The sequence below is a fragment of the Amblyraja radiata genome, chromosome 23, assembly GCF_010909765.2.
Source record: "Amblyraja radiata isolate CabotCenter1 chromosome 23, sAmbRad1.1.pri, whole genome shotgun sequence".
Classification (NCBI taxonomy): domain Eukaryota; kingdom Metazoa; phylum Chordata; class Chondrichthyes; order Rajiformes; family Rajidae; genus Amblyraja; species Amblyraja radiata.
Window position 1 is genome coordinate 2,403,210 of NC_045978.1, and position 27,554 is coordinate 2,430,763.

Sequence of the window (27,554 nt, forward strand, 5' to 3'; positions counted from 1 at the left end):
ATAATAGTGCAACAACAGTAGTGCAACAAACATCAGTAGTGCACCAAACACTAGTAGTGCAACAAATAATAGTGCAACAACAGTAGTGCAACAAACAGTCGTGGTGCTGATGTCCCATTCACAAATCCACATGGGAACACACAAGTTGTTAATTTCCCCCTGCAGTTTCCCGCCACTCACTCTGCAAGGCAGCCAGGCCGCTGAGTGTTGGAGTTATGCATGCGGCGTGAGGCTGGCGCTGCAGCCATGCATTGCATTGCATTGCATGCGTGTGTGGGTGGGTGGGTGGGATGCATGAGTTGCAGCCTCTCTCCCCAACACATCTCCTGCAACAGCCTGCAATGTTGCGAAACCCCCCTGACGTCACTCCCAGCATCCTCCGCACAATGGCTTCTGTAAAGAAGCTGGGGAAAGAGGTTTTTTTTAGGCCATGAAAAATAGTGAAAAATAATTTCCAAAATTTGGGAAAGGCAGCTGGCGTGCAAAAAGTGACGGGAAAAAGATGCGGGGCGAACGGCGGTGAGTTTGTGCTGGGTGCAGCAGCGAATGGTGCCTGTTGCGGGGATGCAATTGACTAGTGAAGTGCTGGGAAGTTTTGCTGAGAAGTTTGTGTGTATGTGTGTGTGTGTGGGGTTGGGAGAGGAGAGCTCGCCTTAACACACACACTCACACACACACACCGCCCTTTTCATCACCCCCCCTTGCAAAAGGTTTGCAATTAACACCTCTTTGCATTTCAAGGCACTTTGAAATCCCAACTTGGAACAAAGTTTGTTTTTGTTGCAAATTTGCAAACACTTTTTTTTTCATTTCTTCCTCCTTTGCCAGTTCTTCATTTTCTTTTTTCCCCCCTTCTGTGTGTTGGTGGTGGTGGTGGAGGTGGAGGGAGGGGGTGATTTATATAAAAAATAAAAATAAATTCCTCCTTGCGTGATCTGAAAAGTTTTCCCCTCTTGGAGAGAGCGAGTTTGCATACAGCGTTGAAATGCGCTGTGTTATAACTTGGAGTGGGGGGTGGGGGGGGGGAGTGCTTCAAGAAGTGGGTTTTGTTACGATTATGAATTGCGAAGTTTTTCAAGCTTTTGAATTTCGTTTGTGAGCCGCCGCCGAGAAGTATTTCGGAAGCGGACATTTGCCCACCCCCAAACGATTTAAAGTTTATTTCTTTTCTCCCTCTTCCCCTCCTCTTGAAAGTTGCCCGCTCTGAAGTTGGTCAACGCTAACTTGTTATTTTTTTGCTCCCGAAGGCTGTTGCCACGGTCTTGCTGCCGTGAGCCAGGAGCTGCGGGATGGTCTCGCTGTTTGGGGCTGTGTGTGACAAAACGATATTGTAGACAACTCGAATCATTCACACAAAAAAAAATATCGTTTTGCTTTTGAAACGTGCAGCTAGTTAGTGCACTTGTTTATTCCCGGGGCGCTGGGCGCCAGCGGCTTGTTCAGTTTCATCGACCATTCACATTGAGGAGACACAAATATTGCCCAGTATTTAATGAAAAAAAAAAACTTTTGTCTTCCTCCAGTATGTGAAGCAACACGTGAGTGAGGTCGTTCATTTGTAAGAGGGGCGAGTGAGAAACGGGGCATTTAAAGATAACAGTTGCACCTCTTTCATAAGTTGAAGTGTTTTGCATATGTCACCAATATCGATTATCTTCCCATTGGGAAACGTGTCGCACTTGCATTGAGTTTTAAAGCTTTAGAGCAATGCTTTGATATGTTAAATTTCACTTAACGATCCATGGGTAAACAATTCACACTCTTTTAATGACTGGCTTGAGTCCACTGTCGTGGTTTCAAAAGGATGTTCGGGGAGATTAGGACAGGTATATTTGTTTTCCTTTTGCACTTAAAGCATTGCCTTCAAAATGCAAGTTCTCTGGTAGGATATCACTTTTGTTCTGAGTTAAGACCATCAGAAATGTATTGTTTACATATATGTTCCTAAAGAGTGAGAGTTGCTTGGTTTATTTGGAAGCATAGGTAGGACAACTCGACTTGACAGTCTGGGACATGTATAAGTTATGGTAAACAATGTTCTGTTACCAGATGAGTTGTGTGATTATTGTTTCTTGTTGCTGACAAACTAATTGGAAATGTTTTGTGTCAGATGTTTATTCTTTGAGTAAGGAGCTCTAGATGTGGGTGACTTTATGAGCTTGAATGTTGTGTGTTGTTATTGAGGTAAAGTCTATAATTGATGGTAATGTAACCAATGTTATTCTGTGAAATCCGGAAATAAACACATTATGATCTGATATGTTGATCGATTTATATATTTCGATTACCATGCTTGGTTTAAAAGATCTAAACTATGTAAGTGTCACTTAAAAATAATGGACATAAGATCAGTTCCTTAGGAAATAATTATTCGCTATTCAGAAATAATTGTAAATTATTACATTCAATAATCTTCAAACTATATGTGTATGTTTAGCATGATCAAAGTGTGTGGATTCATTAATGGGAACTATTGTGGGGTCTTGTTCACGGATATTTGAACTTGAAAGTGTCTAGACATTACATGAAAAATGATCAGATTGTTAAGATGTATTATACTTTAAAGAAACTTAATGTACCCAAAACTCTCAAATGTAACAAAATGTTCATCACAGTAACATCACAAATTACACCAGTTGGTACAAAATAATTTCTTTGGTCTTTTATTGATATTCAGTATCTTTGTAATATTTAATAGTTGGTATTCTTTGTCATGAGGTGCAGACGAGGGAAACTTTGCAATGTTTAAAGTTTTTAATTTGTTGGCGTTGATTGATCATGCTGCATTTGTATTTTGGATTTGATCAGCTTCAGAATGTGTTGTCCTATTTATCTGTTCAATCTTACAAAGTGTAGATTTTTATCAATATTTTTGACACCTTAATCTATTTGGAAAACATTTCAAAGGAATGTTCTTTTGCTGTTTATATTTTACTATCCAAAATAATAGAGTTAGATAGCAAAGAAATAAACTTAGATTAAAAAATATATTTTATTTGAATAAAATTTCTCAACAATCTGGAAGAGACGTGGAATATTCTTTGAATTGTGAGGCAGCTTCACATTTGAAAATCCTTTTAAATGAAACATTTGATCGGTATATCAGTGTAAATTGTAAAGAAATACTCAAGATGTGAATTGGATATCCTTTAAAAAAAAGTTGACAAGTTTGTAATTGAAGTCACTTGTGTGAACTGATATAACTAGCATTTGGAACAATCAAATTGTTAAGGTGATCTGGTTAACTTCAACATTTTGTTCAAAAATTTATCTTTGAATGTTTTATGAGAAAGCTTTAACCTTTAATTTTTCATTAAATACTTGTAAATTTACGAATTGGATGTTTCTGATCAAACAAAATGGAAATTTGTTAAATCCAAACCCGAGTAATAATTTCAATCAAATACACCTTATTTCGTTTTGTTATTGTAAATAGAAATCTATTCTACAAAACATTGTAATTGGATCCCACATCTTCTGATTAATGGTATCATTTGATATTTGACCGGCTCTCTTGATGGTGTACGAATCAAGTATTAAAGTGAAGTATGAAATGAGAATATATTGGTAGGAAAATTAATCGATTGAAAGTGATTCTGCTGTTAGAAAAATATATCTTCTTGCAACAGTAACGAAAATGTGCCCTGCACATAATGAAAAGTTTGTTGTTGGTAGTTGGTGATCATGTTGGCTAACTCCAGTAACTTTTGGTTGCAACTGAAGTATGTGTGGATGCTCAACTTTTTGCTAGAAGTTTTTAAATAGAGTTACTTTCTCCACTTGTAACATGGGGTGGAGTTGAGAGTGCTGGGGGTAGTTTATTTGATGGAATATTTCCGCCACAGTTTTGTGAACTATTTGCCACTTTTTGTTTGTCAAAAAGTTTGGGGCAATGCTTGTGAAATAATGAAAATGTTATTGTACACTTGTGAGATTAGTAAATCAATTTGTCCCTTTTCTGTCAATGTCCAGGAGGATCAGTCACATAGAGAAAACATGTTGCCCCGTTTCAGGCATTTAAAATAATTTTTTAAGTTTAAATTTAATATTTCAAATTTCTACTTTTTTTCTGAATGGTTTCTATTTGCTCTGGGTGGTGTGAGTGAAAGCTGAAGTCCTTGGAAACATTTTATCGAAATTTCAGAATGAAGTTGATTGTAGAACAATTTCTAGATGGAGCTATCAGTTCTGTCAGGTAGTTTGGACCATGTAAAATCTACCTGTTATTGAAGATTTCAAACTTAAACAAAATTGGCTGAATCATTTCGAATGCTTACCATAAGTGTTCTATCTGCTACAAAATGCATTTTAAAATAAAGGTTTTTTATGAACTATATTTTGTATTTTGCCAATCTTTTTTTAATCGAAGCACCATGTAGGATTTGCTTTTAACGGTAAGAAAATAATATATTAGAATTAGCATCATTTATAGACTTCTTCGGTGAATCAATCATTTTTTTAACAATTTATTTAGGATTCTTTTTAAATAATAACCAGAATTTGCAGAAATGTATGTACTTGCTAATATGTTGCATTTAACATATTTCTGGTTTATGCAGTTTCAATGCCGCACTTGTAATAACTGCAGACTCTTCGGGATCCACATTGTTTAGTATCCATGCTAAAATCCATGTCTTGAGGAAACTGCCTCTTTGATAAGAACTCAACAAGTGAGGGAGCATGATAACAACTCAACAAGACATGGATGTTAGCACTGGAAAGTGAGAGAAATTTATCTATAAGTAGTTTGTTATCACTGATCAATCAAGATTTAGGGAGGTTATTATCTTAAAATCCTCAAGATTAGTTCCTATCAATAGGAATGACATGGAAACACCTTCTTCAATTGAAAGTGTTTCTATTATTTTGAGTAACGTTTAACCCAGAGAAGCTTGCTGACTTTCACTCACTCGGTGGGTAGGTTTGCAAATTGTGAACTAGCCACACCGTTGCCCTGCAGTCAACTCATTCTCTCACAACCATTTACAAGAATCTGCACGATTAAAAGAATTAGAAATAATTTGTAGCTTCCTTTGATCAGTTTCCAGCAGCACAAGATTGCATAAACGGAGAATTTTGTAAATAAGGGAATTTAAAAAATCAACGATGTGTAAAATTACCTGTGTGGTTTCACACAGATTGCTTTCCACAGATGCTGCACATTTTGGTCACTCATTGCAAAGGATCTCGAGATGTTTTTCAAAGATGTTGTGGGTTTCATGAAGTATAGGTTCAAGTTATATTTATGATACCTACTAACCACTTAATGTGAATTTATTTCTGTAGCTTATACTTTAGACAAATCATTCAATCTACAAACTACAAATTATTCTGCAACTTTTAAGTTTTCCAATGGGTAGTTAGGGGTTTTGTTTAATCTACTCTCAAATTTGAACGTGGTCAACAATAGCAACTGAAACTGCGCAAGGGGATTTGGGAAGATGCATTTTGTCTCGAGATTTGTCAGGTTTACTGATTTTATTCCAGTGAAATTAGATAGTCATATGTAGGATATCTCAAAAGAATAAGCAAAAGATTACCGGCTGGGGAAAGGATTTTAAAGATTTACTTGAAAATAATGAGGTGAACATCATTAGTGTTTCAAGAGGATGCAGTTTGTGTAGTTGTAACAAATACATTGTCCCAAGATTTGGATTCAACAATGATTCAAGTATCAATGTACTTTAGAGATTATTTCTAAAGGTTAAATAGGAAGTTATTTCGAATTTCTGAAACCGATCTAAACACGATTCTGAAATGGGGATTTTGTTTTTAATTGTAAATATATATCTTAATTTGTTAAGGGAGATTGAAGAATTCTATTTATTGGATCTAGTTTGTAAGGTACTTTAAGATGAAGTCTTTTAAAGGGAAGGCAAATGTGTGGTTAATTTTGAAGAATAAACACACATACTCATAACATACACATAGTGTATAAAGTTTCCAAGCATTTTAAGGTTCGGCTTATTGCTCAGAGGTGCTGAGGAATAAGTGATTTTGCCTATTTAAACTCTTTCGTTTTCCTTCTCTTTCCCGTCCATCCTAAACACTGAAATCAAAAGGAATCGGTGAAAGGGCAGCCAGCTTGTGCATCCTATTTCTGCCCTGGATTTCCACAGTTTGTGTGTAGGCTGAATTAGTAATCATTAAAACATGCTTTCTCACTTGGTTCTCAATTTAATCCCCAAATTACATTCTTTGACTTTGTAGGATGGTGTGAGAGTGTGGCGGCTCTTTCCCAGAGAAGGATCTACTGCCATCCTCTACAATTGCTCCATTCTTTTAAATCTCCCTTGTGCTCTACCTATTGTACTTGAGTTTGACGGTCTTCAGAATGATATATCGTAGGGGGGGGGAATAAGCTTGAGGGGAGGTGGGTGCGGGACTGAAGAAGGGTCCCGACCCGAAACGTCGCCTATGCATGTTCTCCAGAGATGCTGCCTGACCCGCTGAGTTATTCCAGCACTTTGTGTCTTTTTTTTAGTAAACCAACATCTGCAGTTCCTTATCGTCACTAAATCTAAAAAATGTTTGTTTGGATAGTTTTCTGGGGCAGATGCAGTGAAGATGTCAGCATGTCGCAGTCAGTAAATGATGCAATGTTCAATCAGAATGGGAATCATCTCTTTGTACCATTGTCAGGTCTATAGTTTTGATTTCCTCAGGTGAATGAATAAGTTTATCAGCCAAGTATTCACATACAAGGAATTAGCCTTGGTGCTCTGCCCGCAAGTGTGTTGCAGTCTAGCACCATCACCAGTTTCCCAGCTGTGGGGTTGGGATTGGCCCCCTGTGAGTCTCACACTGCGCAGTGTGTGCTCCTCTGTTGGAATCCCGCACCTTGCTCTAACGAGGTTGCAACTATGATGTAGGTAGCTGTGGTTTGCGATGCCCATGGTTTTGCTATTCAATGCAGCTGGGCATTGCAGTAAATGTTCATCCTTGGCATCGCAATATTATTCAATCATTTAAAGAAAAAGCTGCCATTTAAAGATAAATCTGTAATTCGTTTAGATCGGCAGAAAGAAACTATCTTCTCAACTTCTTATAATATGGTCCACATTCAAACGTTTGTACACAATGGTTACAAGGTTAATTCCCGGGATGGCGGGACTATCATATGCTGAGAGAATGGAGCAGCTGGGCTTGTACACTCTGGAGTTTAGAAGGATGAGAGGGAATCTCATTGAAACATATAAGATTGTTAAGGGCTTGGACACGCTAGAGGCAGGAAACATGTTCCCGATGTTGGGGGAGTCCAGAACCAGGGGCCACACAGTTTAAGAATAAGGAGTAAGCCAGTTAGAACGGAGACGAGGAAACACTTTTTCTCACAGAGAATGGTGAGTCTGTGTAATTCTCTGCCTCAGAGGGTGATGGAGGCAGGTTCTCTGGATGCTTTCAAGAGAGAGCTAGATAGGGCTCTTAAAGATAGCGGAGTCAGGTGATATGGGGAGAAGGCAGGAATGGGGTACTGATTGGGGATGATCAGCCATGATCACATTGAATGGTGTTGCTGGCTCGAAGGGCCGAATGACCTACTCCTGCACCTATTGTCTATTGTCTATTGTCTTTATTCTCTGGAGCGCAGAAGGTTAAGGGGGGACTTGATAGAGGTCTTTAAAATGATGAGAGGGATAGACAGAGTTGATGTGATCAAGCTTTTCCCTTTGAGAATAGGGAAGATTCAAACAAGAGGACATGACTTCAGAATTAAGGGACAGAAGTTTAGGGGTAACATGAAGGGGAACTTCTTTACTCAGAGAGTGGTAGCGGTGTGGAATGAGCTTCCAGTGGAAGTGGTGGCGGCAGGTTCGTTGGTATCATTTAAAAATAAATTGGATAGGCATATGGATGAGAAGGGAATGGAGGGTTATGGTATGAGTGCACGCAGGTGGGACTAAGGGAAAAAAGTTGTTCGGCACGGACTTGTAGGGCCGATATGGCCTGTTTCCGTGCTGTAATTGTTATATGGTTATATGGTCAATGCAACCCAGTAATCGGGGCATAATGCAACATTTGTGTTTGATGTATCAGCGTTCCATTATGCTGTTCGGAGCAAAGATTAAGATTCTTACCAGGAATAATAAGTATTTAATTTACTATCCTAAGAGTTGTTGCATTATCATTGGACACTGAGTGATGGAGCACTTGATCAAATCACTATTATTCAGCCTCCGGTAACTAAACACCAGGCAACATTTACACATTTCACCAACTATTCCAACTTTAGTTTATGCAGTTTTAGATTATGTAAGGTAAAGCTGTCAAATGGTGACATTAACCAGTCTGTGTCACAATGGGAGACTTCCTTTATCATGTCCTAACGTTTATAAAAGTTGGAGTTGGATATGTTATGGTGAAAATATGGGATGAATTCTTTGTTCCATGGATTTCCCATAAAAGGATGAGATTCAAGCAGAGAGAATTGTGGTGCTGATGTTTAGTCCAGCCAAATAAATAATATATATATATTTTTTTTTATCAGTGCCCCAAGCTTGGTTACAAAGAAATGCCTGGAGCTGTGGTGGTAATAGTTCTGTTTCTAATCCAGTCTCCGATGCTCCAAAGACAATGGGGTTGAATGTTAAATGATTTCTCAAACTATAGTTTGCATTCTAGTAACTGGTGGGATGTTTAGGTTTAGGATTACTGTTCTTGTCACGTGTGTGCGAACATCTTTGTTTTTGCACATCCTCTATTCATTCAGATGAGATGAACTGTTACATAAGTCCTATAGGTAGAGCAGACGGGGAGACTGAAAATATTCAGCTACAATTATGATTAAGAAGAGAACTGCAGATGCTGCAAAATCGAAGGTAGACAAAAATGCTGGAGAAACTCAGCGGGTGAGGCAGCATCTATGGATGCTGAGTTTCTCCAGCATTTTTGTCTACCAACACAATTGTAATGACTGCATCAATTAAGATCCACTCTGACATCATCATCCACACCGTACCTTTTTATAGTTTTTAAAATTATTTTCATGTAATCGGACAATTTCTCTTCGACAATAGACAATAGGTACAGGAGTAGGCCATTCGGCCCTTCGAGCCAGCACCGCCATTCAATGTGATCCCCAATCAGTACCCCGTTCCTGCCTTCTCCCCATATCCCCTGACTCCGCTATTTTTAAGAGCCCTATCTAGCTCTCGCTTGAAAGCATCCAGAGAACCTGCCTCCACCGCCCTCTGAGGCAGAGAATTCCACACTCACCACTCTCTGTGAGAAAAAGTGTTTCCTCGTCTCCGTTCTAAATGGCTTACTCCTTATTCTTAAACTGCGTGTGGCCCCTGGTTCTGGACTCCCCCAACATCGCGAACATGTTTCCTGCCTCTGACGTGTCCAAGCCCTTAACAATCGTATATGTTTCAATGAGATTTCCTCTCATCCTTCTAAACTCCAGAGTGTACACAAGACTGAAATGATTTTAAAAAAAAACCTTGACAATAAAAGCTGGAATGAGAGTCTTTGCTCTCTTTGTAACAAGAGACTGGTACATATTCTCAGTGGGTCACGCATTATGAAATGAAAATTGAAGAACACCTGATATAAAATGCTGGAACTGCTCACACCAGGCAGCATCTGTGGGATGAGAAACAATTGCCATTTTGGATTGGAGACCCCCTCGTCAGAACTGGCGACAGAAGATCAAATGTGTAGGAAGGAATTGCAGATGCTGGTTTAAACCGAGGGTAGAAACAAAATGCTGGAGTAACTCAGTGGGACAGGTGGCATCTCTGGAGAGAAGGAATGGGTGATGCTTTGGGTCTCGACCCATTCCTTCTGTCCAGAGGTGCTGCCTGTCCCGCTGAGTTACTCCATCATTCTGTTTCTATCTTCGATGGAAGATCGAAGTTTTCTTCATTTGGATGCCGTAGAACCCTGTGTGTTTGGTACTTGTTGGTTTTGTGAGATGCTGTTTGCCCAAAAAAAACAGTCATGGTGATGCATGAATGTTCTAATCCAATGACCAAAATCTTCCCCCACCCTCTCCATTCCTTCAAGCAATCACCTTGTTGTAAATTTTCTTTGAACCATAATTTCGAACCAATTTTCAATTTGTATTTTGTTCAAATCTCTTAACGGCAACTTCTTATTCCTAGTGAGAATCTTAACCTTTGCTTCAATGGAAACAAGGAACTGCAGATGTTGCTTTATAAAACAAGACACAAAATGATCGAGGAATTCAGCGGGTCAGGCAGCATCTCTGAAGAACATGGGTATGGGATGTTTTGGGGTCAGGACCCCTTTTTCAGACTATCTGAAGATGTGCCTGGACCTGAAACGTCACCTATCCATGTTCTCCAGAGATGCTGCCTGACCCGCTGAGTTACTCCAGCACTCTGTGAAACGTCATCTATCCATGTTCTCCACAGATGCTGCCTGACCCGCTGAGTTACTTCAGCACTCTGTGTCTATACCTTTGCCACCACAGTTATTGATTTAACTGATAACTGGAATACAAATGTTATGTCCTGAGATTAATGGATTATATTGAGGATATGGCTTTTTTTTTGTCTTTTAAATGTCAATGTTGTTGACCAAGTGCATTTATTTGAATATTATAAATGAGGATTAGAGTCTTGTGTTAAGTATTGCCATCTGAATTTGGGTGTGTTTAAACAATAACCTTTTTTATTTCTGCCTGCTGCAGAATATATGTATTTATGTAATATATTTATTTTGCACGACTTGTTTGTTGGAATATGCAATAGTTGGGCTGATGTTTTTTTGATTTCTCAGTTATTAAAATTGCATAATGATCTCGGTGGACATAGAATGTGCCATTTTACCGAGAATATTTGGGAGTTTGGGGGGGACGGGGGAAGTAAGAGGTTGCAATACCGGGAAACGAAATTTGTCGCTTCTTGTGATGTTGGGTTTGTTTTGGGACTCATTCTTTGTTCAGTACATCGAGGTGCAAGTGGGCTGAAATTTAGTTCTACAGCAATACCCGAAAATGCCAGGCAATCAGCAAAGACAAATAGTTTGACTTGTCTGAGTCAAATGTCAATTGAAATTGGGAGGTTTGTTAATGGCGAGTTTTTTTTTCAAGTAAGAATGAGCGATGTGAAATGTCGCAGTTTGAAAGGCAATAATTATCTGGGGAACCCATAATCCAAATATCCCAGCGTAATTCTGAATCAAGACATCTCCCCTTTAGTCTGAAGAAGGGTCTCGACCCGAAACCTCACCCATTCTTTCTCTCCAGAGATGCTGCCTGTCCCGTTGAGTTACTCCCAACATCTTGTGTCTATCTTTTGATTTAAACCAGCATCTGCAGTTCCTTCCTCCACATCTCCCTTTAGTGGCGATCTCACCTTCTCATGATGGGCAACTTTTGTGCACAGAGTCTTGAAACATTCTCGGATTCAAAATTCCGAGTTTAAGGGCTTGAGCGGGTAATTGATCTAATTATTGAGAGATTTTGTGTTTTTAAAATGTAGTTACTTTCTTCCTCGAGGTTCACATTTTAATTATTGGGAACGATCTGAATTTTGTTTTATTTACCAACTCCCTTTCCTCTTGAGAAAGTTACAATCCTATTCACCTTGTCTATCATATTGTCTGGTAAATATAGTCTGCACAAATGAACAGCCGGAGGAAGGAAGAAATCCTCTTGGACATTTGTAATAATAATATTACATAACACAACATGGTTCAATACTACCCGACCTTTTATAAAATTTAGAAGCATTAGTGTGTCTATTTCAGCATGGTTCGTTTTGAAAATGTTTACCGATTCTCTCAACCAGTCCCGTTGTTAATCTTCAGTGATTTATTTTGATTTGCTTCGATGTGGTTATTAAACACAACACATCTACACACTGCTCCAACTTTCTTCAATCTGTTCTAAGTTTTTATACTTGGCTGTATTCATTTTCTTTAGCGGACGCCTAATATAAATGCGCAAATGACCTGTTCGATCTATTCTGGAGGTAGTGTCTGATTTTAATACTTTAACTGGTTGTTCCACTTTGTCAATATTTGTATTTTGTCCATTTTAAATATTCAGCTTTGCCGAGCTAAGGGTCTTGTGAAAAGACCGACATCATGAAAAGCATATGCTGCAAGGGTGTGTCCTGCAATATCTGTGCATGTTTTATTTTTCAGACCTATTTCTGTTTCCCGCAAGTATGAAGCTTTTTGCACAGTGTCTCCATGGTTAGATACTTGTGATTGTGTCTTAAATGGAGTTTTCAAGCTTGAGTGTGTTTAAGTTCTTGCTTACCTGCGTTCCTTGCTAGGTTTAGGCTTATTATTGTCCCGTGTGAAAATCTCTGTTTTGCACACTCTCACATAGACAATACTATATTTAAATGTAATCAAGTCAAAGTGGAGCGAAGGGGGGGAGATCCAATAGACAATAGGTGCAGGATTAGGCCATTCGGCCCTTCGAGCCAGCACCGCCATTCAATGTGATCATAGCTGATCATCCCCAATCAGTACCCCGTTCCTGCCTTCTCCCCATATCCCCTGACTCCGCTATCTTTAAGAGCCCTATCTAGCTCTCACTCGAAAGTATCCAGAGAACCGGCCTCCACCGTCCTGGTGATCCTGCAGTTTTAGTCTTTTGGATTCAATGACACAACCAAATGGTTTGCTGGGCCTTTTCAGAGGGTAGATAAGAATCAATAGAGGCAGAGAATTCCACAGACTCACAACTCTGTCTGTGAGGAAACGTGTTTCCTCGTCTCCGTTCTAAATGGCTTACCCCTTATTCTTAAACCGTGGCCCCTGGTTCTGGACTCCCCCAACATCGGGAACATGTTTCCTGCCTCTAGCGTGTCCAGACCCTTAATAATCTTATATGTTTCAATAAGATCCCCTCTCATCCTTCTAAACTCCAGAGTGTACAAGCTCAGCCGCTCCATTCTCTCAGCATATGACAGTCCCGCCATCCCGGGAATTAGCCTGAGAATACAGAGATGAGTTTAGTTTATTGTCACATGTACTGACGTATAGTGCAGAATATAGTTCTCAGCATTGTAGTGCATCAGTTCCATTGACAAAGTCCAATATTGACAATGGTGTAGGGGTGAATTGGACAGCACCCAGGCTTATGGAAGGACCATTCAGATGCCTGAGGGGAAGAAGCTGTTCCTGAGTCTGGTGGTACTCACTTTCAAGCTTCTGTACCTCTGTTGGACGGGAGCGGGGAGAAGAAGGAATGACTGGGGTGGGACAAGTCTCTGATAACGTTGGCAGCTTTTCTGAGGCAGCGTGAAATGTAGATAGTGTAGGAGTCTATAGCTGAAGATAACATTGTGTATCTGAACATCACACCGCTGAGGGTGTACTGAGGAGTTTCACACAGTTGATGGGTGTTTCAGAATGAGTTATTTTTAAGAAAGAACTGCAGATGCTGGAAAAATCGGAGGTTAACAAAAAGCTGGAGAATCTCAGCGGGTGAGGCAGCATCTATGGGGAGAAGGAATAGGTGACGTTTCGGGTCGAGACCCTTCTTCAGACTGAAGTGGGGGTGGGGGAGAGGCGGGACGAAGAAAGGAAGAGGCGGAGACAGTGGGCTGTGGGGGAGCTGGGAAGGGAAGGGGAAGGAGGGAGAAAGCAAGGACTACCTGAAATTGGAGAAGTCAATGTTCATACCGCTGGGGTGTAAACTACCCAAGCGAAATATGAGGTGCTGCTCCCCCAATTTGCGGTGGGACTCACTCTTGCCATGGAGGAGGCCCAGGACAGAAAGGTCAGATTCGGAATGGGAGGGGGAGTTGAAGTGCTGAGCCACCGGGAGATCAGGTTGGTTAATGGGAACTGAGCGGAGGTGTTGAGCGAAGCGATCGCCAAGCCTGCGCTTGGTCTCACCGATGTAGAGAAGTTGACACCTGGAACAGCGGATGTAATAGATGAGGTGGAGGAGGTGCAGGTGAACCTCTGCCTCACCTGGAAAGACCTTTAGAATGAGTTATATTCCCTCTGACATCAAGAAACTCTCAAAACTAATTCACATTGGAAATCTGACCAGTGTGTTTCCTCTCCTGGGTCACTGCATTTAATTCTGATGAAACCGTGGCCATTCGGCTCATCGAGTCCGTGCTGTCACCCGGGAGAACAATCCTGTAAATCCCACTCGCTGTTGATTTTTTCCCTCTGGGAAATGGCCATCAATAAATCTTCTCCCTGTGCGTGGAAACAGAACCATGCGTTCAGCGAGTCTGGTGCACTGGCCATCACCCACACACTAGTTCCACTTTGTCCCATTTCTGCATCCTACACACCAGGGGTAATTTCCGGACGGACAATTAACCTACAAACCCGCACGTATTTGGGATGTGGGCGGAAACTGGAGCACTCCGTGGAAAATCTACGTGATCGAGGGGAGAACATGCAAACTCCGTACAGACAGCAACCGTAGTCGAGATCGAACCCGGGTCTCCGGTGCCACTGTGCTGCCTTTTAGTATATGGACCAAATGGGGCGAGCTTAGATGGGGCATCTTGGTTAGAATGGGTGAGTTGGGCCGAAGGGACAACTTCTGTGCTCTGTGACTCTCACTGGCCAATGTCTTTGGTTTTAGCTCTGACTGTAGATCAGATCAGAGGGAAAAAAACGTTGCTTGGTGGACCACAGCTGGGAGATGAAATTCTCCACCCCAAGTGGACTTTGAAAGGGAGTAATAGTCATCTGTTAAAGAGTGATATTATAGCGCGGTTAGAGGCGACAGTTAGTAAAGGTGCTTAATTACAGAGGGAAGCTAAGAGAGTGGATTTGAGGCAAGTAATAGCCATTGTCTATAATTGGGCACAGTCTCTGGTTGTTAATGGGAGCATTGCGACATTAGCGTTGAGTCATGTGTAACACCAGTTAGAATCCGGGCTAAATGTTGAATGAGTGTCCTTTAGAGCCAATTAGAGCTGAATTCTGAGCAGTTTCAGCGCAGTTTGTTGATCTCATTAGTTTGTACAGAAGTGGGCGGAAACTGGCAATGAGTATATTATACATAAAACACCACCTTACAATGACATTAAACCCTGATGCCAAGACTGGTCCCTCCGCTGCCCATCCACCTCGTCATGTTTCCCACTGTCAACTCCTCTGGTAGACAAAAATGCTGGAGAAACTCAGCGGGTGAGGCAGCATCTATGGAGCGAAGGAATAGGTGACTTTTCGGGTCGATAGCTAGGGCTCTTAAAGATAGCGGAGTCAGGGGATATGGGGAGAAGGCAGGAACGGGGTACTGATTGGGGATGATCAGCCATGATCACATTGAATGGCGGTGCTGGCTCGAAGGGCCGAATGGCCTACTCCTGCACCTATTGTCTATTGGTTGACGTTGATTGAGGATTGTCTATTGAGACCCGAAACGTCACCTATTCCTTCGCTCCATAGATGCTGCCTCACCCGCTGAGTTTCTCCAGCAATTTTGTCTACCTTCGATTTTTCCAGCATCTGCAGTTCTTTCTTAAACTGTTTGAACCAAGAGCATTAGTGGGACAGGAAGGGAGAAAAGTGAATTATTGACCCCCCTCCCCCGAAGTTTGAAACTGAATCAACAACAGATGACCGCTCAGAGTGCTGGAGTAACTCTGCATGTCAGGCAGCGTCCCTGGAGAACATGCTCAGGGTGATGTTTAGGGTTGGATCAGCCTGAAGAACTCCTAACCCAGAACGTCACCAATACACGTTCTCCACAGATGCTGCCTGACCCGCTGAGTTACTCCAGCACTCTGTGAAACGTCACGTATCCATGTTCTCCACAGATGCTGCCTGACCCACGGAGCTAAGGAAATAGGCAACGTTTCGGGCCGAAATCCTTCTGGAAATAGGCAACGTTTTGGGCCGAAACCCTTCCGGGTTTCGTCCCGAAACGTTGCCTATTTCCTTCGCTCCATAGATGCTGCCTGACCCGCTGAGTTACTCCAGCACTCTGTGAAACGTCACCTATCCATGTTCTCCACAGATGCTGCCTGACCCGCTGAGTTACTCCAGCACTTTGTGTCTTTTTGTTATAAACCAGCAACTGCAGTTCTTTGTGTCTCCAGCCCCCAAGTGATGAGTTGGGACAATAAACACAGGATGGAAGATTCATCCTGCACCTGTAGTTCCTCGATTCTACAAGAGTGGAGGAAGCTGACTGATAAGTCCTGGTGACTATTGATGATATCATCAAGGAACAATGTATATTTCACATTTCTCTGCTATTTTAAGAGGTGATCATCCATTTATATAAAACCGTTCACTATCTCTGAAAATAGCTGTCGAAGGAATTGGATCCTGGCTGTTGGGTATTAATGTCTACTGAGACGTTACTGGAAGCATTGATGCAAAGGAGAGTGAAGATGAAAGTGTTCAAATCCTGACCTCGGCTGCTGTCTGTGTGGGGTTTGCACGTTCTCCCTGTGACCACGTGGATTTTCTTCCAGATGCTCTGGTTTCCTCCCACATCCCAAAGACGGTGCAAAATGCTCCTGTCCCACTTAGGAAACCTGAACGGAAACCTCTGGAGACTTTGCGTCCCACCCAAGGTTTCCGTGCGGTTCCCAGAGGTTGCAGGTGGTTGCCGGAGGTTGCAGGTAGTGGAAGCAGGTAGGGAGACTGACAAAAACCTCCGGGAACCTCCGGGAATTGCACGGAAACCTTGGGTGGGGGCGCAAAGTCTCCAGAGGTTTCCGTTCAGGTTTCCTAAGTGGGACAGGGGCATAAGGTTAATTGGCCTCTGCAAGACTAACCGGAGTGTGTAGGGAGTGGATGTGGAACTGAGCCCCTGTGAATGAATGATCGATGGTCGGCGCGGACTCGGTGGAACGCCGATTTGATCAAAAGGAGGTAAAGCCCGACGTAAAATATTAAAAAGAGCAGTGCTACCTATTCCTTGCTCGTTCACTCGTCTCCTTCTGCTGTTCAATAAATAACGGAACTATTTTGGTTTCCTCACACAGCGGAGAGCTGAAAGGTCCCCAGGTAGTCTTGCGTCGAGGATGCTGCCTCTGCATTGCAGCAGCCATGCAGTTCCTGCACCATGTGCAGAGGTTGGATGCATGGCAGCTGCACTGTGCTAGTCTACCCGGCACCTAATCCTGACATAGAAACATCGAAAATAGGTGCAGGAGTAGGCCATTCGGCCCTTCGAGCCAGCATCGCCATTCAATGTGATCATGGCTGATCATCTCCAATCAGTACCCCGTTCCTGCCTTCTCCCCATATCCCTTGATTCTGTTAGCCTTAAGAGCTAAATCTAACTCTCACTTGAAAACATCTAGTGAATCGGCCTCCACTGCCGTCTGTGGCAGAGAATTCCACAGATTCACAACTCTCTGGGTGAAAAAGCTTTTCCTCCTCCCAGTCCTAAATGGCCGACCCCTTATTCTTAAACTATGACCCCCTGGTTCTGGACTCCCCCAACATCGGGAAGGTTTAATTAATGTTGCCGTGGAGATGCTGAAGGATGGATACACACGTCACAAATGGGCTGAAAATACGTTGGCACGACTTGATCTCTGTGGGATTGCAAACCATTATCACCGCGGCCACAAACTCCGCCCCACACCAACATGCCATCAGTGGTGGAGAAAATGTACAAATGTCAGCGATATTTGCCAAAACGTTGGCAATTGTCTTGTTAAGTTTTAGAAGGAAATCGTATTCAAGCCAAATGTGCAGTGAAATTGTTTCTAAAATTTGATTAGCAGGCGGAATACGTTGTGTTTATGTATGTAATTTCCAAAAAAAAGTAGCTTTATTGCCCTGCGAGTTGGGGGCTATGCGCGAGTGGATAGGGCGGGAATGGGGTAAAAGGAGCGAATGAATAATATTAATAGAATATCAAGGGGTGTGGTTGGTATTTGTGTGTAGGGGTGGTAAGTGTGTGTGTGGGGGGGAGGGCAGTGGTAGACTAATTAACAGTTTCTACCCATGTGCCATTAAAGAACTAAGCACAAATAGATAACACCGTGGGCAACACAACACAATTCGTGGTGCAATATAAACATTTGTCTGCTGGGGTGTGCAATATAATGTGCAATATTTCTACTATCTATTTATTTATTTCATTCATTGATCTTGCCGGTAATATGAGAGTTAATGGTTGATTGTGTTTTTGTTCTTTTAAATCTTTTATCCCGTGCCTTCTATTGCATACCACTGAAGGAGATGCACTGAAACATAGAAACATAGAAAATAGGTGCAGGAGTAGGCCATTCGGCCCTTCGAGCCTGCACCGCCATGCAATATGATCATGGCTGATCATCCAACTCAGTATCCTGTACCTGCCTTCTCTCCATACCCCCTGATCCCTTTAGCCACAAGGGCCACATCTAACTCCCTCTTAAATATAGCCAATGAACTGGCCTCAACTACCTTCTGTGGCAGAGAATTCCAGAGATTCACCACTCTCTGTGTGAAAAATGTTTTCCTCAACTCGCTCCTAAAAGATTTCCCCCTTATCCTTAAACTGTGACCCCTTGTTCTGGACTTCCCCAACATCGGGAACAATCTTCCTGCATCTAGCCTGTCCAACCCCTTAAGAATTTTGTAAGTTCCTATAAGATCCCCCCTCAATCTTCTAAATTCTAGCGAGTACAAGCCGAGTCTATCCAGTCTTTCTTCATATGAAAGTCCTGCCATCCCAGGAATCAGTCTGGTGAACCTTCTCTGTACTCCCTCTATGGCAAGAATGTCTTTCCTCAGATTAGGAGATCAAAACTGTACGCAATACTCCAGGTGTGGTCTCACCAGGACCCTGTACAACTGCAGTAGAACCTCCCTGCTCTTATACTCAAATCCTTTTGCTATGATGCTATTAGCCAGATGTGGGCAAGAGACATGGGTTAGAAGGACACAAAGTGTTGGAGTAACTCAGCGAGTCAGGCAGCATCTCAGGAGAACGTGGGCAGGTGACGATTTGGGTCGAGGCCCTTGGACGAGATGGGCTGAAGGGCCTGATTGGGTTGGGAGATTACTGCATCTTTGGGAAAAGTACGGAGATGTTTCCTATCAGAATGTGTTGGACCACGCTGGTGAAAGACAAGGTTGATGGTTGAATCGAAACCTCTTCTGCTGTCGAATTGTCCAAAGATTGTACACGGTTTGACTTGGAGATTGTTAGCAACGTGTAACGTGGCCAAGAGTCAGAGACTCTGCCTTGCTACCGCGTGTGTTTCAGTCGAGCAGTTCCTCATCACAGGTCTGTATTGTTGCTGAAGTGATCAGCGCTCTCTATCAAACTTCTTCCTTCATCAGTTGTAGACACCAATAAGTGTATGTTTCATTAAAGTTGATGTAATCACAAGGTAGACACACAAAAAGCTGGCCAGGCAGCATCTCTGGAGAGAAGGAATAGGTGACGTTTCAGGTCGAGACCCTTCATCTCAAGGCAGCAATGAACCAGAGCATTTACAATGAGAGAGCGTTTGAGATTTTCCTCTTTAAGTGTGTACAGTACAATGATGTGACCAACCAAACGGAAAGGCTGGAGTGTTCAAGAAGGAACTGCAGATGCTGGAATATCGAAGGTACACAAAATTGCTGGAGAAACTCAGCGGGTGCAGCAGCATCTATGGAGCGAAGGAAATAGGCGACGTTTCGGGCCGAACCCCTTCTTCAGATGTCCTTGTTACAGCTTCAGCTGGAGTGATCAGATTGAACGGACAAAACTCCTCGACTGGAAAGCAAAGAGATTTGTTGTCGTGGACAAACGTTCCTGTATTCCTCTCGAGGAGCCAAACATTTGCAAACAGTCGTCTCCGGCTGAAAGATAAAGGTGGGATGTGAACTGGGAGCCGCTCGGAGGTGCGGTGTTGGTGAGCTTTGGCGGCTGATTGAAGGCTCTTTTCTGCAGAGCCTGGCGTGAACACAGACTTAATTGAACGATAAATGTGCTGAGAGAGATGTCGGGTCCTGGGTGAACAATACTGGCCCTGTGTGTGGCACTGACATCTTGGTCCCTGCCCAAGGACTGCTGCCCTTCTCCAAGACACTTCCATTGCTCTCCCATCTGGCAGCAGCTCCAACAACTAACTCACCAACGGGTTGCAAGACACCGACTACACTCCCCATCCCCGTGTGCAGTGAATCGCTGCCATTCGGCCAACCTGATGTTGTCTTTGTGTAGGCTTGCTGCAGGTAGAGGCAGTGTGCCTGCCACTTTGCTCCATGGCCTGGCTCCCTGCCAGGTTACAGCAAGTGATGCTCTTGCCTGGCGCAGCCTTCCTTATCCACTATTGATACAGAGCTGGCGGCGGTTTTGGACCCGCGCCCGTTGGCAGAGTGCCCGAGGTTGTACACTCATTTCCCAAGCACATCTGTCCTTGTCTCCCTTCCAAGCAGGCTTTCCCTGCTCCCTGCCACGGGTTAACAAAGCAGGTTACAGCGCCACGTTCAGTAAGGGTAATGCCGTCACTCATGCCAGCAAATTTAAACTCCTGCCGCTTGTTCCAAGTGTTTATTAATATAAATACGTGTGTGCGTGTATATATATGTGTGTATATATACATATATGTGTGTGTGTGTGTATATATAAATATATGTGTATGTATGTATATGTATGTATATATACATATATATGTGTGTGTATATATAAATATATGTATGTATGTATATATGTGTGTGTGTGTATATATATATATATATTTGTGTGTGTGTGTATATATATATTTGTATGTGTGTGTGTGTATATATATATATATATACTTATCTATATACTAATATTTGTATTGTGTGTGTGTATATATATATTATATATATATATATATATTTTTGTGCTGTATGTGTTGTGTATATATATATATATATATATTTATATATATATATTTGTGTTGTGTGTGTTATATTCATATCATGTATATTTGCTCTGTGTGCGTGTGGTCTCTCCTGATGTGTGTGTGTCTCTATACAATGTTCTCTCTATTTCTGTTTTTTCTCTCTCTCTATTTTGTGTTTTTTGTGTCTCGCTCTCTATTTTGATGTGTGTGTGTTGTAATATATATATATATTTGTATGTGTGTGTATATATATATATTTGTATGTGTGTGTGTGTATATATATATACACTCACACACACAACAGTGTGTATAAAAAATATATATATAAACAGGTGCACTCACACTCACACTCACACACAGTCTGAAGAAGGGTCTCGACCCGAAACATCGTCCATTCCTTCTCTCCAGAGATGCTGCCTGTTACGCTGAATTACTCCTGCATTTTGTGTCCATCTTGAAATGACACAAAGATAACGCTCCAGACGGCTGTGCGGGCGCATGATAACGCGCGTGACCGTCGCACGTCAGTCACTACCGGCCTGTCGCGTAAATGACGGCCAAGTGGGACAGGCCCTTTAGACAATAGGCAATAGGTGCCGGAGTAGGCCATTTGGTCCTACTCATGGCTGATCATCCCCAATCAGTACTCCGTTCCTGCCTTCTCCCCATATCCGCTGACTCCGCTATCTTTAAGAGCCCTATCTAGCTCTCTCTTGCTCCCAGAAGAGTGTGGATCGAAGGAGATGCCCAAACTCATTCTGGCATAAACCCTCCGGTACATCCGCGAGACTAGGCCAAGACTCGGAGACGGTTTCGCCAAACTCTTTCTCTCAGTCCGCCAAGGCCTGCTGGATCTCCTGGTCGCTGATCATTTCAACTACCCTCCCATTCCCACACTGACCTTTCTGTCCTGGGCCTCCCCCATTGCCGAGTGAGGCCCAGCACAAACTGGTGGACCAGCACCTCGTATTTTGCCTGCAACCCAACATTGAGCTATTTAATTTTAGTCAAATTGCCAACAAGCTCGTCAACACATCTCTCTCTCTCCCACCCACCCCCCCCCCCCCCCCCCCCCCCCCCCCCGCCTCCTTCCACCTGTTTCTCTTCTCCGGCTTCACATTTTGTGTCACTTCTCTTCTTATCTCACAGCCTTTTCTCTTTTCACCCCTGGCTTGGTTATCAGGAGAACGTGCAAACTCCACACAGCCAGCACACGAGTTGAGGGTTGAACCCGGGTCTCTGGCGCTGTGAGGCAGTTGCTCTACCAGCTGCGCCACTGTGCTGCCCGAATCATTTACCGACCTCAAGACTTGTTCACCATCCTCCAGTTAAGGACCATCGGATGACTGCTGGGGTTTTTAATCTGTGGCAGCTTGGCAACACAATTGTCTGCTTGCGTTTCATGATTGATGGGGAGAAGCCACTGTTGCAGCTTGGAACACCGAATGCTGTTCAGTGTTTAAACGATGGCCAGAAACAACAGTCTCTGGAATATTATTAATCTGTTTCTGCAGAACTGCAGGCTCTAGTTAACGCACAAAAGGACACAAAGTGCCGGAGTAACTCGGCAGGACAGGCAGCATCTCTGGAGAGAAGGAATGGGTGACGTTTCGGGTCGAGACATCTTTTGCTTGTTGTTTGTGATGTTGCCAAAGTCTCGCATCTATAGGTTCAAGATTCAAGAGAGTTTATTGTCATGTGTTCCAGATAGGACAATGAAATTCTTGCTTTGCTTCAGCACAACAGAACATAGTAGGCATGAATACAGAACAGATCAGTGTGTCCATATACCATTATATTAATATATACACACATCAATAAATAAACAGGTAAAGTGCAAATAAACAGATAATGGGCTATTAATGTTCAGAGTTTTGTTTGAGTTGAGTTTAATAGCCTGATGGTTGTGGGGAAGTAGCTATTCCTGAACCTGGTCGTTGCAGTCTTCAGGCTACTGTACCTTTTACCTGTGTGGCCAGGATGGTGTGGGTCCTTGATGTTGCTGCCAGCCTTTTTGAGGCAGCAACTGCGATAAATCCCCTCGATGGTAGGGAGGTCAGAGCCGGTGATGGACCGGGTAGTGTTTACAACTTTCTGCATTCTTTTCCGCTCCTGGGCGCTCAAGTTGCCGAACCAAGCCACGATGCAATCGGTCAGCATGCTCTCTACTGTGCACCTGTAGATGTTAGAGAGAGTCCTCCTTGACAAACCGACTCTCCGTAATCTTCTCAGGAAGTAGAGGCGCTGATGTGCTTTCTTTATAATTGCATCAGTGTTCTGGGACCAGGAGAGATCTTCGGAAATATGCACGCCCCGCCCAAGGAAAACATGATGGATAAGAATAATAGTCACGGGTGTAAACATTCTCCCCCCCCCCCCCCGTGTTCGTCCGTCACCGAACCTGTCGCAAACCAGCGCCGCTAATGTATTCAATGATTTAATAAACTGACCGTACACGACAATTAAACGCCGACCATTCAGGATTTGCACTTTGTGCCTCTCGGCTGCTTCCAGCTTTACGTGACACATCACCGTGTCAATTAGTTGCTGAATCTTCACTGTCAGAATCCTGCGGAATCATTAGAATCACTTCTGCAAATACCGGCACGCTCGCTCTGAGCGCCTGCCCTCCCCAACTCCACGTGCACCCAGAACTCAGAGACCTCCAGCTCCTTCCACAAATGTCATAGTCACTGATTGCTCACGGGCTACTGTCCAGTGACTTAAAAAACGTACTTAAATATTAATACAGTTTGTGGACTCCTGACATTGAACGTATTAATTCCATCAGATGGCAGGATTCCCCCTCCCCCTCTCGCCCCCTCTCTCTCTCTCTCTCTCTCTCTCTCTCTGTCTCTATCTCTCTATCTTGCCCTCTCTGTCTCTCTTGCCCTTGCTTTCTCTCTTGCCTCTCGTGCTGAGTTACTCCAGCATTTTGTGTCTATCATCGGTTTAAACCAGCATCTGCAGTTCCTTCCTGCAACATGTGTGGAAGGAATGGCCACGTGTTTCAAGTCGGGACCCTGCAGACTGACTGCTTGAGGAAGTGCTAATATGACCAGCAAAGCCCACATCCTAAATGAGTAAAAATAAACTTATTTTGCAGTCCTAGTTAGTGTAGAATTTGTAAAGTTGGACTTGCTGATTTGTAGCATCTGCAGCAGAACGGAGGTCGGATATTCATGCTGTTACCTTGCACGTAGTGTAACCATGTGGTCATTTTGAAGGTCAGCTATGTGTCTTGGATTAAAATGTTACTGTACAGCGCAGGTACCACTATCATGTGGCAGCTGACGATGCAATAACACACATTGACGCCGTGAATCCCCAACGACAATAAATAATTTTTAGTTTTAAGAAGGAACTGCAGATGCTGAAAAATCGAAGGTAGGCAAAAATGCTGGAGAAGCTCAGCGGGTGAGGCAGCATCTATGGAGCGAAGGAATAGGTGACGTTGCGGGTCGAGACCCTTCTTCAGACTTATCAAGCGTCTGAGGAAGGGTCTCGACCCGAAACGTCACCTATACCTTCACTCCATAGATGCTGCCTCACCCGCTGAGTTCCCTAAATGATTATTAGATTAGACGTTGCCGGGACTTCAGGACTGGAGCCACAGGGAGAGGGTGAGCAGGCTCGGAGTTTTTTCTTCACTGTTCAGGAGGCCGAGGGGGTGATCTTCTAGAAGTGTATAAGACCACGAGGGGAATAGATGGAGTGAATGCACAGATAGTCTCTTGCCCAGAGTAGGGGAGTCGAGAACCTGAGGACATAGGTTTAAGGTGAGGGGATAAAGATTTAATAGGAGCCTCGGGGGCAATGGGGTGAGCCTGTGTCGTGAGTAGTCGCCCAAACAGTCGTACCTTGTTCTGGTCGCCGCTGGATTTTCAACATGTTGGACATTTTCGGCCACCTGCTGCGACTATGACGGGTGCCGGCAAGTCGCTGAAAAAAATTGCATAAGTGGGACAGGCCCTTGACACCAACAAAACAAATTGCGACTTTGAAAACTTTTCATGCGGTACCAAGGATGCAGTGAAGGGGTTAAATCCGGATTCAGGTCGTCAGGCGGCTAAAACTAATGGCGGGAACCAGCAGCGCAGCTGCAAGTAGCTTTACATTCAGCTGCAGGTGGGAGTAGAATCTTGCAACATTGCAACAGTGAGTGTCGCAAGCGGAGTAACACTTTGCATCTCTGCACACATGCGGCAGTCATCTCAAGGCTCCAAGTCTTGGGTTAACTTATGCCCCTCCCTTCCATTCGGCCCTTCAAGCCAGCACCGCCATTCAATGTGATCATGGCTGATCATCCCCAATCAGTTCCCCGTTCCTGCCTTCTCCCCATATCCCCTGACTCCGCTATTTTTAAGAGCCCTATCTAGCTCTCTCTTGAAAGTATCCAGAGAACCGGCCTCCACTGAGGCAGAGAATTCCACAGACTAACAACTCTGTTTGTGAAAAAGTGTTTCGTCATCTCCGTTCTAAATGGCTTACCCCTTATTCTTAAACTGTGTGGCCCCTGGTTCTAGACTCCCCCAACATAATAATAATAATATAATAATATATCTTTTATTGTCATTGCACGTCAGTGCAACGAGATTTAGTGTGCAGCTCCACTGATGTACAAGAAAGGTAAATAAATACAATACATAAATAAGCAAGCTGAATTGATTGACGTGACCATCTGAGGGAGACTGTCCACAGGGGGTGGGTGGGTGGGGGGGCACTCATTAGGGCCGGTTCAGAGCCGCTATAGTTCTTGGGATAAAACTGTTCCTGAGTCTAGAGGTTCGGGCGTAGAAGGCCTTGTAACGTCTGCCGGAGGCATGTTCTCCCCGTGACCTGCTCTGCTTCCCGTCCACACTCCAAAGATGTACAGGTTCGTAGGCTAATTGGCTTCAGTAAAATTGTCCCTCGTGTATGTGGGGCAGTGTTAGTGTGCGGGGATTGCTGCTCAGCACGGACTCGGTGGGCCAAAGGGCCTGTTTCTGCACTGTATCTCTAAACTAAACTAAACAAAATATCATCTATGTAGGAAGCAACTGCAGATGCTGGTTTACAAGGATGTACTCCACACAATGCTGGAGTAACTCAGCGGGACAGGCAGTATCTCTGGATAGAAGGAATGGGTGACGTTTCGGGTCGAGACAGGTCTGAAGAGCGTCACCCATTCCTTCCACCCACAGATGCTGCCTGTCCCGCTGAGTCACTCCAGTGTTTTGTGTTTATCTAACCTAAATATCATCTGTGTGTATTGTGTAGCTTGCAAGTTGAGTGGGTCTGGTGAATGCAGAATTAATGGAGAGATGTTAAAAAAAGATGTAATCAACTTGTGGCAATGAGTGTGGAAACAAGGAACTGCAGGTGTTGGTTTACACAAAAGAGGCAAAGTGCTGGAGGAACTCAGCAGCATCTCTGGAGAACATGAATAGGTGATGTTTTAGATCGCCCCGAAACGCCACCTATCCATGTTCTCCACAGATGCTGCCTGACCCGCTGAGTTACTCCAGCACTCTGTATGTGGTGTGCTGCACCTTATCATTGCTGTTTCACATGGTGCCACTAGGTGGCTGCACTGAGTGGTCTCGTTTCCCACTTTGTCTTGAAAGATCTTCTGTGTGTCTCTGATCAACAGTTCTGCCAGTGATTGAAGTCGTTATATCTTAGTTTAGGGCCATGTTTTAACAACACCGTTCAAACAGCTGATAGATTCTCTGCCACCTCTCAGCCTTCCCTTATTCTGGCTGAATCTGTGTGAGAGCCGGAGACACGAGGAACTGCGGGTGCTGGAGTCTTCAGCAAAGCGCAAAGTGCTGGAGGAACTCAGCGGGTCGGGCAGCATCTGTGGAGGGAATGGACAGCTGGCATTTCAGGTCGGGACTCTTTTCAGACGGGTTGAAGATTGCGGGGGGGGGTGAAGAATACAACTGGAAAAGAGAGGTGGGAGTGTGACCTTCGATTTTCCAGCACCTGCAGTTCCTTCTTAAACACTGTGCCTAGTAAGTGACAGGTGGAATATCATAATAAGTCAAGTCAGGTCACTTTTATTTCTATAGCACATTTAAAAAACAACTCTCGTTGGCCAAAGTGCTTTACATTGGTGGAGGTACTAACGTTACACAACAGTGGTTCATAGATTAAGTACATACATAAATACATACATGTAGCCCTCCCTCAGAGGATGGCAAGAAAGGCTTGAGAGTAAAGATTAGTTTTAAGTCTCGACTTAAAAGATTCGATGGAGGGGGCAGTTCTGATGGGAAGAGGGATGCTGTTCCACAGTCTAGGAGCTGCAACCGCCCCTGAGCTTATGCCTAGACCGCGGGATGTTCAGTAACCCCAAGTCGGCCGATCTGAGGGACCTGGAGGTGGTGTGGTGGGTAAGCAGACATTTGATGTAGGTGGGGGCAAGCCCATTGAGGGCTTTGTAGACATAAAGGAGGATCTTGAAATTTATTCGGAACTGCACAGGGAGCCAGGAACTGCAGATGCTGGTTTATACCAAAAAATAGACACAGAGTGCTGGAGTAACTCAGCGGGTCAGGCAGCATCTGTGGGGAACGTGGACAGGTGGCGTTTTGGGTCGGGACCCTTCTTCGTTCTGCAGCTGTGGGAGGTTCACCTTGCAATGCTCGTTCTTGCAGTTTGCTCCACCTTGTATTGGACCTGGGCATCAGTGTTGGGTGGACACAGTGCTGCCAACCTGCGGGAGATGCAGGAAGACAGCCGGGCAGGTGAGCGGAGTGACTGCGTTATCTAGGTTGCCGTTAGTGGGGCCCCAAAGCCAATCCCCCTCAGGCTGCAATGAAACATTGACGCAGCGGCAGTCTCTAAACA

General features: G+C 43.7%; 1 protein-coding gene across 2 annotated transcripts in view; it reads left to right on the forward strand.

The window, feature by feature from the left end:
• Positions 1-361: 361 nt before the first annotated feature.
• LOC116986144 (zinc finger protein PLAG1-like) overlaps positions 362-27,554 on the forward strand; it is a 57,961-nt gene continuing 30,768 nt past the window's right edge. For both annotated transcript variants that reach the window (XM_033041338.1, XM_033041339.1), the window contains exon 1: positions 362-519. The gene's annotated coding sequence lies outside the window, so the exon portion shown is untranslated. The remainder of the gene's footprint in view (positions 520-27,554) is intronic.